The sequence below is a fragment of the Rhinolophus sinicus genome, chromosome 5 (assembly GCF_057876585.1).
Source record: "Rhinolophus sinicus isolate RSI-liver-muscle chromosome 5, RSI-T2T, whole genome shotgun sequence".
In the NCBI taxonomy this organism is placed as follows: domain Eukaryota; kingdom Metazoa; phylum Chordata; class Mammalia; order Chiroptera; family Rhinolophidae; genus Rhinolophus; species Rhinolophus sinicus.
In genome coordinates, this window is record NC_142505.1 from 97,349,620 (window position 1) to 97,364,795 (window position 15,176).

Sequence of the window (15,176 nt, forward strand, 5' to 3'; positions counted from 1 at the left end):
TAACTTATAAATTTAACGTTACCTAATGAAAATATTTACAAGTTGTATTATCAAACTAGATATAGTGAGACCAAAGTTTATATGAAAAATATATATGCATATCAACTCATCATGTCATCATTATATTTCAAATATACTATAATTTTGTTTGTCAATTATACCTCACAAAATCTAATAAAGGAAAAAAGAAAAATACAAGAAAAGATAGGAAAAGAGTGACTAGGAAGAGCTATATTTGGGGAATGGGGTTCTAATTCTCTGGCTATTAATACTATAAAGCATCTACAATTAAAACAATGTAGTATTGGCTCATGATGAGATAGAATGACCAAGGGCATAGAAATCTATAGAAATATAGTATATTGTACAGGTGGCATCTCGAATCACTGGGGAAAATATAATCTTTTTAATAGATGATATTGGGACAACTGGATAATCGCTTTTTAATAAATGGAAAAAAAAAAATCCATTCTTCATGTCCTATAAAAAAAGGAACTAAATGGGTCAGAAACACAAATATAAAAACCTTTAGCAGTAATAGAAGAAAATATGGGTGAATTCCTTTATAACCTGCATTTAGGGAAATGTTTTTAACTGTGGTTAAAATTTCCAGATGTGATATATATGTATGTGTGTGTATACATGTGTTTATGTACACACACATAGATACACATAATAAATTAAGACAAAGGGATAAATGTTTACAAGAAAATGAAGATTGAATATTCATGTCCATATGATCAGTGCACTAAGAATTGGAATTTAAGCCAGACTCTCCTAAAGAGGATACTCTAAATATATACTTTAATTTTAAAAAGAACAATTTCCAGATGTGATAAAGGACTGATAAATAGACTATATGTGGTAAAATCATCACAAACAACGTAAAAAATACAAACGACAAAGAGAAAGTGTTTGCAGTGTATATCACAGAAAAAGGGCCAATGTCCTTAATATACGAAAAAAAAAACCTTTAACAGTTGAAGAAAAAAATATTAATAATCCTATAGAAACATGGATAAAAGACATGAAGTGGCAATTTACCAAAAGATATAAACACGATTGAACGTATGAATGCATATTCAACTTCACTCATATTAAGATAATGCAAAATAAAACTCACTGAAATTCTACATCTCACTCATCAGATTGGCAAAAATCCAAAAGCTTCACAATGAACTTTGTTCCCATGGCTGTGGAACAACAGGCACTCTCATACATTGTTGGTAGGCATGCAAAATGGTAGGAATGCAAAATCCTTACAGAGCAATTTGGCACAAGCTAATAAACCACACATACCTAGCAATCCCACTTCTAGGAATTGATCCTGAAGATACATCCTCAGCAGCATTAAAATACATATGCACAAAGCTACTTAATGCAGTGTTATTTTTGAGAAACTAGTTAAATGTCTAACCATAAATTGATTGAATAAACTATGGCCCATATATTCAATGGAGTTTTACACAAAGAAGGAGGAAGATCTGTAACTGATGTGGAGTCATCTCTGGAAGATACTGTTAAATGAAAAGGGAAAATTGCAGAAAAGATTACATGCCACCTTGTGTAAGACAAAGAAGAGAAAAATAAGAGAACATATGTACATATTGTATGTCAACTATAATTCAATATATACATAGTCACAGGATATGGAGTAAAGCTTAGGGAATAGAGTCAATGGAATTGTAATAGATATACATGATGTCAGAGGGGCAACAGATTGGGGGAGGGGGTTATCACTTTGTGAGGGGTGAAATGTCTAGCTTTTGCATTGTTTCGTACACCTGAAACTAATAAAAAGAAAAAAAAAAGAAAAAGGAAAAACCAAAATCAAAACCAAAAAGAGAACAAATATACATACACTTGTCTTTAAAAAAAACAACAGGAAAAATAAGTCAGGAAACAATAATGTTGGTTACCTACATGGGGTAAGTAGAATGAGGCAGAAGAAATACAGGAGGCAGCGCCACTTTTATGATTATACCCTTTTGTACAGTTTTGATTTTTAGAAGTATGTTAATGTTTTACATATTCAAAACTAAAATTAAATTAACAAGATGGGAAGGAGGACAACTTAAAACTTAAACAAATTGAAAAAAAAAAAGAACCCAACTGTGTTTCAAATAAATAATATAACCATGATAAAGTGGAAAGAATTCAGTTAATTTATGAATGGAGCAGTTGATCATATACTCTTAGTCTTGTATAGGATTTCAAGTGCATAGGGAATATTTTATCAAAATATTGAATATCCCTACAGTGGCCATAAAGCAAGTTTCCCTACACTGGCCATAAAGCAAGTTTCAACAAATTTCAACAATTGTATTCATGGTGAGTATGTTCTCAGACTATAATGGATATAAGTTAGAAATTAACAGAAAGATATGCAGAAAACATTTCCCCAAATCTGAAAACTAAGCAACACACTACTATGTAACCTGTGGGCCAAAGAAGAAATCATAATGGAAGTTTAGAAAATATTTTGAACCGAATGATAATGAATATAGCATATTAAATTTTTTGGAATACAGCTAAAGCCATACTTAGAGAGAAATTATGGCCTTGAGTGTATATACTAGAAAAGAAAAAAGGCTAAAAATCAATTATCTAAGTATCTTTCTCAAGGAGCTAAGGTGGGAAAGAAAAGCAAATGAAACCCAAACAATGGTAATGGAAAAAAATTAGTGAAATAATAAGAAAAATAGGTAGATAGAATTTTTTAAATCCCAAAGCTGCCACTTAGAATAAACTAACAACACTGATAACTCCCTTGAAAAGGCTAATCAAAAAAAAAAAAAAAAAAAAAAGAGACACAAATAACCAATAACATGAAGGGCTTTAGAGGAGTAAAGATTGATCTGACAAAAAGAAATCCATTGGAAGACATTATGAGCAACTTTGTATCAATGAAATTAAAAATTCAGGTGGACACAGTCCTATAAAAATAAAACCTACCAAATGATCTAAAAAGAAACAGAAAATCTGAATAGCCCTATATTTATTAAAGCAATTGAATTCATTATTTAAAACATTTTAATGTGAAAATTCAGGGACCATATGGCTTCACTGGTGATTTCTTTGCATATGTAAGGAATAAATAACACTGATCTTATAAAAATTGCTCCCAAAAATAGAAAAATAAGAAATAGTTCCCAATTTATTTTATGAGGCCAGCAGAGCATTGCTCACCTTCTCTCATGAACACACCAAATCTACAGCTACACATAGAGTAGTTTCCTCTGAAAGAAATCTAGAAACTAGTTGAATAATTCCTATACATCAGGCAAAAGAGAAAATACCCCTATCACCTACATCAAAATGGGTAGGAATGACTGACACACATTCTTGACATAAACCTGACCCCTGACATAGCACCAAACAATTGGGAGGGAAGTCTGAACTCTCAGCTTCTCCCTGAGGACTGAAGGGCTTAGATTCCATATCTAGCATCCCAACTTTTAAGATTCCCACCTGAGGATGGGCCCCCAAAACATCTAGCTATAAAAGCCAAAGGTTGAAAGACAAAAATATTAAAAAACAACTATAACTACAATAATTTGTTAATGGATATGCAAAATTTTGTTAATGGATACACAAAAGATGTAAACTGTGATATCAAAAACATATAACATGGGGGAAGAGTAAAATTGTAGAGCTTTAGTTAAGTTGTTATCAGTTTAAAACAGACTGTTCTAATATAAGATATTTTCAGTAACCCTCATAATATCCAGGAAGCAAAATTTATAGTTGATACACAAGAGAAAGAGAAAGAAATTTAAGCACAGTTAAAGAAAATCATCCAAGTCACGAAGGAGACAAAGAAGAAAGGAACAAAGGAATTACAAAAACACCAGAAACAATGAGCAAAATGGCAATAGTAAGTCTCTACTTATCAATAACTACTTTAAATTTAAGTGGGCTAAATTCTCCAATCAAAAGACAGAGTGGTTAAATAGATGAAAAAATAAGACCCATCTATCTGCTGCCTACAAGAGACTCACTTCAGTTTTAAGGCTATACAAAGATTGAAAGTGAAGAAATAGAAAAAGATATTGAATGAAAATGGAAACCAAAAGGAAGCAGGAATATCCATACTTCTATCAAACAAAATAGACTTTCATCTAAAGCCTATTAAGTGACAAAGAGGGTCATTAAAAAACTATAAAGGGGTCAATCCAAGAACAGTATATAACATTTGTAAATACTGGAGGTGCCAAAAAAATGTATACACATTTTAAAAGCTATTACCTATGCATTACTTTTCAAAATTGAATTGAATTACGGTAGCAATGTGTAATTACAGAAGTTAAACATGACTTGTATTCATCTTTTGTTATCAATATATATTGAGTATTACAATTTTAATACAGTCTTTTCCTTTTTAAAATTAGCATACATTTTTTGGGCACCATCTCTATTTATGCACCCAACACAGGTGCACCTAAATATGTAATGTAAATATTAACAGACCTAAAGGAAACATAGCAATACAATAATAGCAGAGGATTTCAATACCCCACATTCAACAGTGGATAGATTATCCAGATAGAAAAGTCAATCAAAAAACATTGTCCTTAAACCACACATTAGAGCAGATGGATTTAGCAGACACGTACAGAACATTCTGTCTGACAGCAGCAGAATACAATTCTTCTCAAGTGCATGTGGAACATTCTCCAGGATACATCATGTATTAGGGCCACAAAACAAATCTGAATAAGTTTAAGAAGACTGAAATCATATTAAGCATCTTTTCTGACCACAATGGCATGAAATTAGAAATCAATTAAAAGAAGAAAACTGGAAAAATCACAAATATGTGGAAATTAAATAACATGCCTCTAAACAACAAAAACGGGTCAAAAAAGAAATCAAGAGGAATCAAAAATAGATTCAGAAAAATGAAAATGGAAATACAACATATGAGAATTTATGGGATGCTGCAAAAACAGTTCGAAGAGGTCAGTTCATAGTGACCTCATAGTATAGTGATAAACACACTACGAAAAAAGAAAAATTTCAAGTAAACAACTTTATACCTCAAGTAACTAGCCAAAGAAATAAATAAATATCAGAGTAGTGAAAAATGAAACAGAAATTGAACAGATGAAAATAAGAGCTGGTTTTCTGAAAAGATAAATAAAATAGACATACCTTTAGGTACTCTTATGAAAAAAGTGAGAGGAGTCAAATAAAATTAAAAATGAAAGAGAAGACATTGCAACTGAAGCCACATGAATACAAATGGTAAAAAACTACCATGAATAATTACATGCCAACAAATTGGACAACCAAGAAGAAATGGATAAATTTCTGAAAACGTCAACCTACAAAGATGGAATCATGAAGAAATAGAAAATCTAAAACAAACTGAGTATGAGTAAGGAAATTGAATCAGCAATAAAAAAACCTACCAACCAAAATCCAGCACCAGATGGCTTCACTGTAGCAGCCAAAAGTTTAAACAAGAATTAATACCAATCCTTCTCAAAACCTTCCAAAAAATAGAAGAGAAGGGAACACTCTCAAACTCATTTTAAGAAGCCAATATTACCCTGATCCCAAACCAGGCAAGGGCACTACAAACAAAGAAAATTACAGGCCCATATCCTTAATAAACATTGATGCAAAAATCTTCAAAACATATTAGCAAAGTAAATTCTAAAGCACATTAAAAGGACCATACACCAAGATCAAGTGAGATCAGATTGGACACTATGACCCTCATTTTTTTTTATTCCACATTGATTTTTGCATGTACTTGCTTTTATCACAGTGATTGTTGAATGTGTACAAAGCTATAACAACATGAAAAGGAATCTAATGTTGCAATCTAATGTTGAAACTGAACTACTACAACTCTTACTTTGTTCAGTGTCCGAAGGATATTGAATATTATTATATTTCTTTAAAAATTTTAAATATCCTGTAGTGCCCTGGAATGCTTCGGCACACAGTTTGGGAACCACGAATGTTGAGATCACATTGAACAAAAAAGCCAGACACAAGGGAACATAGTCATGTGATTCCATTCATATAAGATTTTAAAAACAGGCAAATTTAATCGTTGGTGTTAGTAATTAGGATTGTGGTTACATTTGGGAAGAGGGAGAGGGTCATGGTTGGGAAGGGGTACATCAGGATCTTCTGGAAAGCTGGTAACTTTCTATTTTTTTTTTTTATTCCAGTCATGATTTCTTGACCAAGTGACTACACGGGCGTGTTCACTTTGTTATAATTCATCAAGCTGTATACTCAAGATTAGTCTATTGTGTTGTGTAAATTATACATGAATAATGTTTTTTAAATAAAGAAAGACCATTCTAACCAACAAAATATAAGAAATTATACCTCAGGGGTGAAGCCCCTTCTGATACCTAAACCAAATTAAATACTTCTTCCTTCAGAGCATTATCTGCTATTCTATAAATTTGTGCTTATATGCTGGCATCTTTGGTTTGACTGTGAGTTTCTGGAGGATAGGGGCCATGTCCCATTAATCTCTATTTCTCTAGTGTTTAAAACATGACAACATGGAAGGCAGTTAGTTATGGTTTAAATAAAAAAAAATAACAATTTAAAAAATAAATGTACGAACAGAATCTGGTGCACAATAATTTCTTTTCTCTATCTTATTCAAATTCCCTGTGTAATATTGTTGATATCACACATCAGTGACCTTCTATGTAAAATTCCTTACTTTTTCATGATATTCATTTCTAATCTCCAAAGAATACATTTTTAAAGGGAAGGACATGCACACACGTGCACATGTGCTTGCACACACATGTGCACACACACACTTTCTTTTAAGAATTTACTTATTTATATCATAGAGTTCCAAAGCGACTCAAAATACAGTTCATGAATCAGTGCCAGTGCATGAACTGTTTTTTACTGGTTTTCAAGTAAAATACAGAAATTGAGACTATGTGTTTAAAAACTGGCACATTGGTTTGACCCTACTATGATATCCAAGCACGTGATCAGAAAACTTGCCTTGTATATGACATGAACTATGTACTAGTTATTCATGGTAGAACTAGTTATTGGTCCAAGATGAATTGGACAGAAAGCTGGTCCTTCTCTATAGTTTTCAAAGCTCTGCTATTGACTATTAGAGCTGACAAAAGCCAACCCCATTATGTTAAAATGAGGAAACTGGGACACTCAATTCCTGATTGTCAAGCTAGTCGTCTTTATCATGCCACCTGCATTACTTATATTGAGGAGATTCAAAGATAAACATTGTTATTGCTACTATTATTAGCAGTAGCAATCATAGCTACTATTAACCCATATTCAGTACTTGTTAGGTAGAACCACATGAAATTGCTATTTACGTAGGTGAAAATGGCCAACTATCTGTAATTTCATATGGTTCAAGTCATATGAAATGCTGAGAAGTGCTTTTAAGCTTTAAAAGAAGAGGCATCTGGAGCCAGACCACATAATGTTTGGCAAGTTAATTAAGTTCCCTCTCGGGTGTTCCCACATTCATAACCTGGAGCTAATAGTACCTACCTCAGAGATTTACTGAGGCGCCTAGCCATTGCAATGGCACATTTTAGGCAGCGGATACCCAGTGGCTATGAGCTGTCCTGGTTATTTCCAACGTTATCCCTCGATTAATTCTCAGAACAATCTTGTGAAGTAGAAACATCTTATCCTCAGTTTATAGATAAGGAGACTGGAGCCTCAAGAGACAGATAGTAATTCGAGCCCTTGTCCATCTGACTTCAGGCACACGCCCTGCACCTTACACAGTAATTTTCAATTAAGTGACAGCTGTATTGAGTCGAATACCATCACTAGGGTGTTTCATCAGAATCACCAATATTTGAGAGTATTGAGTTTCTGGGATGCTTTAATGGTTATGTAAAGGACAGTGCAAGCTATTTTATATCCGATTAAGAGACACTGAGTTCACCATTTTTTTATCTTGATTTTAAGTCTCCTGATTGACAAAAATGCTAGGAGCAATAAAGAAGTCGATGGTTACCACCTCTGATTTCAGAATAGTGCAATCTTGTGGTAACCCCTTAGGTATCGCTTTCATCTACAAAAGGGCCCCCAAAGTCCAGCAGGACTGCCCTCGAATGCTGAGAAGGGAAAACTCAACATGGCACCCACTAACTAGAACCTGAGCTGTTTAAACTTGGTCAATGTTTTGTACAAGACCGAAGAAAAAACGTCTTCTCTTTTTCTCCTTAAATAGAATAAGTAGTCAAGAAATTCCCTTGAGAAGCAACAAGATCTGATTGAATTTTTCTGAATCTTCTATTATTCTATCAAGTTCACTTGACAGCAAAGGACAAGCTGCTTTTCAAATGCTGTAAGCGAACACATCAGCAATTCAGAAGGAAAAAGGCAGGTTATTAAGTAGAAACAAGTCTCTCTGAATATATTTACACCAACTCATGGAAACCATTGTCCTCAGAAACCTCCATGACAGTCTATTTTCTAGTCTCAGCATTGCTTTAAGTTTGACTGATGATAATAAAATACAATGAAATTACCTTTGAGTTCTGAAATGTACATCAGCTCGCACATTCCTCATGACTTGACTTTTTATTTTCCAACAGAGCTCATCCACTTTCAACATTATTCTCAAACACTCAAGGTTTATGTCTAGGAAATACAGCTTCTTATACCTACACCATGGTTAAATAAAGATGGAGAGTACATAATTTATTATATATGTGGTATATGTGTATTATACACACAATATATGTGTATAAACACGTGTTAGTTAAGAAGAGCTAGAAGCACCCTTTGAGATCATTTAGTTTTCTTTATTGCTGTCTTACAACTGAGGATTCTGAAACTCAGACAATAATGGTACTCAGAAGGCTACACGGCAATCTGGCTTCCACGTAAAGCTTCAGAAATAAGAACATAGCAAGTACCTACCATACTGAGGATTGCAGCACGCATTTTTCATACGTAAGTTCTCATACTATTTCTATGATGTTGGTATCATCACTCTTATTTGAGAAATAAGGAAATTGAGGCTAAGAAAAGGAGTAAGGCTAATGAATGGCACAGACGGAATGAAAACACTGGAGTCACTAGACTCTCTCTCGTGTGTCACGTTTCTCTGAGAGCACTCACCCCGCATCACTGGTTTTTGCCGTAGCCACATACCTATTACCATTTTCTTAAACTTTTCTTTAAATTGACTATGTAAACATTTATAAAGGAAACTTTTTATTACTACTTAAGTCTAAAAGAAAATCATGTGCCATAAATCGAAGATATTTGTAAAAAGTAAATGCAAAGAAATCAAAATATCACTCAAGTCTAGCTAGACTTTGCTGTTCCCTAAAGACACTGAATTTGCATCCTGCTCTCTTTTTTTTGGAAAAAGATTAGCAATAGTTAGAGAGGTCTTAAAGCCCCACTAACATCAAACTGAAACTTAAGGATTAAAAGAAGGGAGGGAAAACTTTCACTGTGTGATTCAGCTATTTGATGCCACATCAGGGTCACCTACGTGGCCTTATCCTATGCTCAGATCATTTTGAGCACTGTCCTGCCACTTACCCTGAGGGGTAACACTGCAGTACATAAAACATCTAGGCGGACTCTCCAGCTCATGGTTCTCTAACTCCGGTAAGCATCAGAACCATCTGGAGGTTTGTGAAACACATATTTTTGGGTCTTTCTGAGTTCCTGCCTCAGCGTGTTGGGAGTGGGGCCCTAGAATTTGCAGTTCTGACAAGTTCCTGAGTAATGCTGATGTGACTGGCCCAGGAACCACATTTCGAGAGCTGCTGCTCTGGGTGGTGCTGGGGGAGGAGAAGGTAGAGAACATATGGTGTCATGTGTATGAAAACTTCACCATCAGGCTTGCTAGTGATTGCAGGGACCTTGGATTTTTATGTAACCAGGCAAATGAGGCAAAGAAACACTCAATGTATGCTTTTGCATTGTTTCTGGTTGAACTGGGTGAGTTCAAATGAATACGACACCACACAAAGGTTGATGCAACAACCTCGGCTAGAGAGATATAAGTACTTCCTCCCAAAATATCACGGTTTGTTTGCAGGTTACTAACCACCTGGAAGGTTCCCTGCCTTGGCAGCAGCCACCAGTGAGCAGTCATAGCAAAAGCAGAAAATGAGACTCTCTTTTTTCCCTCTAGACATCAAGACATTATAGAACATTCAAAAAATGCCATGCCAGTTAACATTCTCTCCCATCTGGTTCCATCCAACTAATAGTAATAGCAAATAATTATTAAGGCTTCTGTAAGGCAGTCATTGCATTGTACTAGGTGATTACACACATGTTCTCAATGTGAGGATCTGAGAAGCTAAGTAACTTGTCTAATGTTACACAATTACTAAGAAGTAAAACAGGGATTCAAATTCAAGTTCAATCCCAATGTCTTTTTTTTTTCTATGAAGCCACACTGCTGCTATTGTTACTACCCCCTTACTCAATCTCTTAATAAACATGTATTTCACAGAGAACTAAAAGATGAGGAAAAAGGGCTCCAGATGCTTTAATTGTTAAGAAAATTTCAAAACAACGTCACTGAAAAAGAAGAAATTAGTGATATTTAATCGGCAATGAAGACAGAGCTCCCTGGGTTTAAACCAGGATTTAAGAAGGTCTGGCCAAATTTTTAGTTTTAGGAGAGTGGGAAAGTGGACAGAACTAGTCTCAGAAATCCAACCTGTTTTAGTTTACTCTTGAGTCAAGGGGATTTTGATTCCCTGTTGATATGGCATGGGCCATTTGGCGAATGAGTGTAATAGAAGAACCAACCCTGGATTGATAGCCATGAGCCTTGGATTCTGGTCGTTGTTTTCTCAGGAACTCATACTTCATTTCTCTGGGTCCGTTTCACCCTCTGTGCATCAGGCAGCTACACGAAGCTCCCTTCCAAGCTCTGCCTTTGAGAACAGCAGATTCCTTCAAATGGATTTATTAGCACCATATGCCTCAAAACAGTAACTCCCATCTTTTAGCATAAGGAGACTATCGTTTGATTGCAAACTCAGCATGTGGGTTTCAACCTTGAGTCTTTCAAGAGCCTTCTCCTCTATCCATATGTGAGGCTACCCTGCTACATTCTTCGGGGAATACATGGGGACAACTGGAACACAGATTCTGAACCCTCCAAGGCACACATACAACTTAAATCCATATAGATAGAATTTAAGAAATAAATGATCTGATATATTTTTAAAAAGTCATCAATGGCAATGAAATGACAAATTCAGTAGGTGTTATTAGGAGTAATTATAGTAATATCTCAGAAGAAAACAACATCTGTGATTTGCCTGATTAATGGCCTCATGGAACAGTGCATCTGTTAATGGAACAACACTCCTAGCACTCTTGACTGTACGCTTGCAAGATCTGGAAACAGAGAAAGGACTGCAGAACAAGAAAGGAGCAGGGTGCCAGACCGACTATGGGAGGTCAAGTCCCTCCCCAGAATTTCCAATTCCCCTCTGGTTACCTGAACCAAAATTATACAGCAAATTCCAAGGGCAAATGAGTTCCACCAGGTACATGAACTCTTGCAGGCTAAACAACTAGCTGCTAAGGGAATAAAAAAAAAAAATAACTTTTCACCTTGTGGTTAGAGGTGTTTTGCCCCAGCTTTAACAACGTGCCACAGTAGGATGGTAATAAAGGTGCTCAACAGGGACCTATCTGCATGAACAGGGCTTTTTCTGGAGCGAGTAGTTGATACTCAGGAAATAAACATATTTTTATTTAAACATCAGTTTTCTCCATTGAACTCAAAGGAAAACCAAACATCCCACCTATAGTTGGCAACTACTACAATGTGCCAGCTTCAGTTTAGAGGCGAAATTGGGAAACCGTATCGTGATCTCACTCTCTTCGTCAAAGCTTGAGTTTCTTTCTGCTTTGAGAGCAAGTTACTAATTCTACCTGCTCCCTCAGGCTACACTGGATGAATGTGGGATATATTATTTGTCATAAAACGTATTCAGATACATTTGGGCTGTAAGCTCTATTGCATAGGGAAGTAGCATTTGTCATCAGCTTATCCTAATGAAATCAAATGAAAGAAGACAACAACAACATTCTGCTGCAAAAGGAATGTGGATCTCACGCCCAGCAAGCCAAATGAAATTTCAAATGTGGTATAAAGAAAGTAGTTATATCCTGGGCCTGATTAAAACAGTGACCATTGGAGATGATCCCGTCCCCATTATATGGCGGGGCTAGGTGGCTTTTACTTACCCCAGCAAAGCTGACGTCCCTCCTGAGCGGGCTCCATTAGAAGCTACGGGAAACAGGGCTTGGAAGTGGCACTATTTCTCTTGTACAGCTTGGCTAAAATATCATTTCTCTTTCCCATGGCATTTTTCATTTCTCTGATTATATCTGATGGTGTCAAGGCAAGGCTTTAAGCTAACACTCCTTGGAAACTCAGAGAAAAAGATGGCTTGGAAAGAAATAACTGTGACCAGGAAAGGAAAAGGGAAAAATAAGCTGCCTCATTTGGGCTACGAGAGAAAGAGAAGAATAGCATGACTGTGAGTGTGAGCCCCAGTCCCACACAGTGAAGGCAGTGTTCTCGGCTTGGCTGTGTGTGTGCACAGCATGATCACTGTTAGACAGGGTTCTTGCAGAAATTTCTACTTTCTGTGACTCAATGAGCTGGCGATATCAAAATTCATAAGTGATTTTCTTCTCTACACATGGTACAAAAATGACTTTGTCCATTTGCCTTTGGCGAGCCATGCAATTAAGTGTGAGACAATTATAACCTTGTAGGTCTCCTTGGGGGCCTGGAATACAATTCAGTTGTTGGATTGCAAGGGCACTTAAGAAAGAAAGAACAGACTCTCCGCAGTGACTTTGGTAGGCATGCTGGTGATGAATTAGCCCGCCATGATTTAGAAGTCTCATTTTGCCGTGGTCATAGTCCTCACTGATTACTCTTCGATTATACAAAATAAGGAACGTGGGACCAATGTATTATACGTACAGATTATGGGAATGCTTCAAACTTACAGAAAATCCGAATGATTTATGGGCTTATTGAGAGCTTCAATTCACACCCTAAAAGGAAATTTTCATGTATAATCTTTTACTGAGTTGCCTACAACTCCGTTAATTGAGGAAAATGTCATGAGCCAGTTGTCCTATTAATGGATAATTATTGGTGGTTCCGTAAATAAAAGAGAAGATAGAACAAGGAACAAGCCTCTTTTGAGGGTAACAAAAGGGGGCTATTCCCAAGCTTGGGAATAAAATGAGGTAAAAAGAACTGAATATAATATCCAAATGCATGAAAATCTTTCCATAGGATCTTGGTTGGTTGCTTGGGTAATTGTGACCTTATGAGTACTGTTGAATCCTGTTAGATTGCTAAGAAGAAACATAGACATAGAACATATTTTAGAAAAGATAAAACACCCACACCTTAAATCTGTAACTGCAAGATAGGAGCTCGGAATTTTTAAGAACATGAAGTTTGCCTAACACTTCAGCCTGTCTAGGATTTTTTAAAAAGGGACTCGGCATTTCACGTTTCTCCATTTGCTAAAGAGAAGAGTGCTGTGCAAGTGCTTGCTCCATTTCCTCCCTTTTCTCAGAGTCCCATGCTTTCTTGGCACACACACGACCTAGACTCACAGATTTGGTTAACCAGAGAATGGTAGTGCCCGAAGGTAGAGGTCGTTTTGCACAGCTTCCTTGTGCCATGGGTGAGGACACGGAAGCTCAAAAAAGTTAAGGGCGACATAAGTCCACACAGGAAGTTGGTGGCAGAGATGGGACCACAAACCACATTTCTTCACTGCTAAGGCCCGTGCTTTTTCCCTCACTGCTTCCGCAACAAAGAGAGAGGCACACCCAATTTAGGGACAAGAGGGTCTAGAATATCTCTTGGGCTGCCATGCTGATCAATGGATATGGAGTCCTCAAAACATAGGTCCATTTTCCAAGCTGCTCAGACATTTTAAATACTAACAGGCACGTGGCAAGTTATGTGTATCATGAAGTTGGATTTAATGCCACTGTCTGGCTAATTCAAACCCTGATAGCAAATAATAGATAAGAAATACTATGTTCAGTTTTTGTTAGAGAGGTCATGTTTCTTTTGTCTGACTGCTGGAATTCCCTAATAAATCATGTTAGAAGATCATACGTCACAGAAGTTTACATATTTCCCCTTTCCAGTAGTCAACTTTCTTATACTTAAGTGAACTGAGCATTTTATATGCATTTCTATTTCATGACTGCATCATGCTTTTCGTACATGACTTTCAGACAGTTTGTCAGGTTTAGCCTTTAATATTCTTGCTGCCCAAACTTGCCAATTAAAGAAGAACTTGTTGGCAAAGCTTTTGCCCCCATCTCCCACCACCAGTACCATACTACCAGGATGAACTTTATAAGCTTCAGACCAATTATTTATGATAAGCTGTGTAAATATTCCTGCTGGTAATTGTTATAACTATTATTGAACTTACTTGATGCCAAGCACTGTTAAGCACTCCACATAATCTGACTCGTTTAATTCTCCTATAACCTTAACAGATTGACATAATTGTTCCCATAAAAAGAAAAAATACAGGGTCATAAAATTCTTCAAATGAGCTGAAATATAACAGAAGAGGTTGTGGGGGAAAATATTCTTATGGTGATTTGGATAAGTCAATGCTTATTTGTCTTAAATTTAGTCATGAGAAAGGCAGGGTCTAGATGAAACTTCACTAAACAGGCAAAATAATGTCTTATGTACTTGCAGTGGACAGTAACTTGAAGCCCTTTAGCTGGTTAACCAGATGCAAATACTGGCATAAGATTGATGAGCAAGAGTTGGAAGAAGTATTGAACAAATAAAAACACGAGAGACTAGCCATAAAACTAGCTCCTTCACTGAGGCAAGGGATGTACAGTTGCCCAGGGCACCAAACATCTCTGGAAAGATGCTGGGATACATTTCATTTACCACACTTGTCTTAGGAAGAAAACAGTGTAAGCAGCTCCAGAAGAGGTGAGAGACCCCCCAGGGGGTATGCATGAGTACTCCTAGATCAATGGTTCGCAACAAAGGATGAGTTCCCCCCCACACCAACCCCAACACACACACACACACACACACACACACACACACACACACACACACACACACACTGGTGCTTTTGGCAATATCTGGAGACATCTTTGATTGT

The 15,176-nt window shown here is 36.2% G+C and overlaps 1 protein-coding gene across 2 annotated transcripts in view; it reads right to left on the reverse strand.

The window, feature by feature from the left end:
- The window catches only part of ATP10B (ATPase phospholipid transporting 10B (putative)), a 258,806-nt gene that overhangs the window by 193,648 nt on the left and 49,982 nt on the right, over window positions 1-15,176 (reverse strand). Inside the window, exon 1 of one of the 2 annotated variants that reach the window (XM_019740736.3) lies at window positions 12,232-12,522. The exons of the other annotated variant lie outside the window; for it this stretch is intronic. The gene's annotated coding sequence lies outside the window, so the exon portion shown is untranslated. Of the gene's footprint in view, window positions 1-12,231; window positions 12,523-15,176 lie in introns of those variants that run through there. 2 annotated transcript variants of the gene reach the window in all.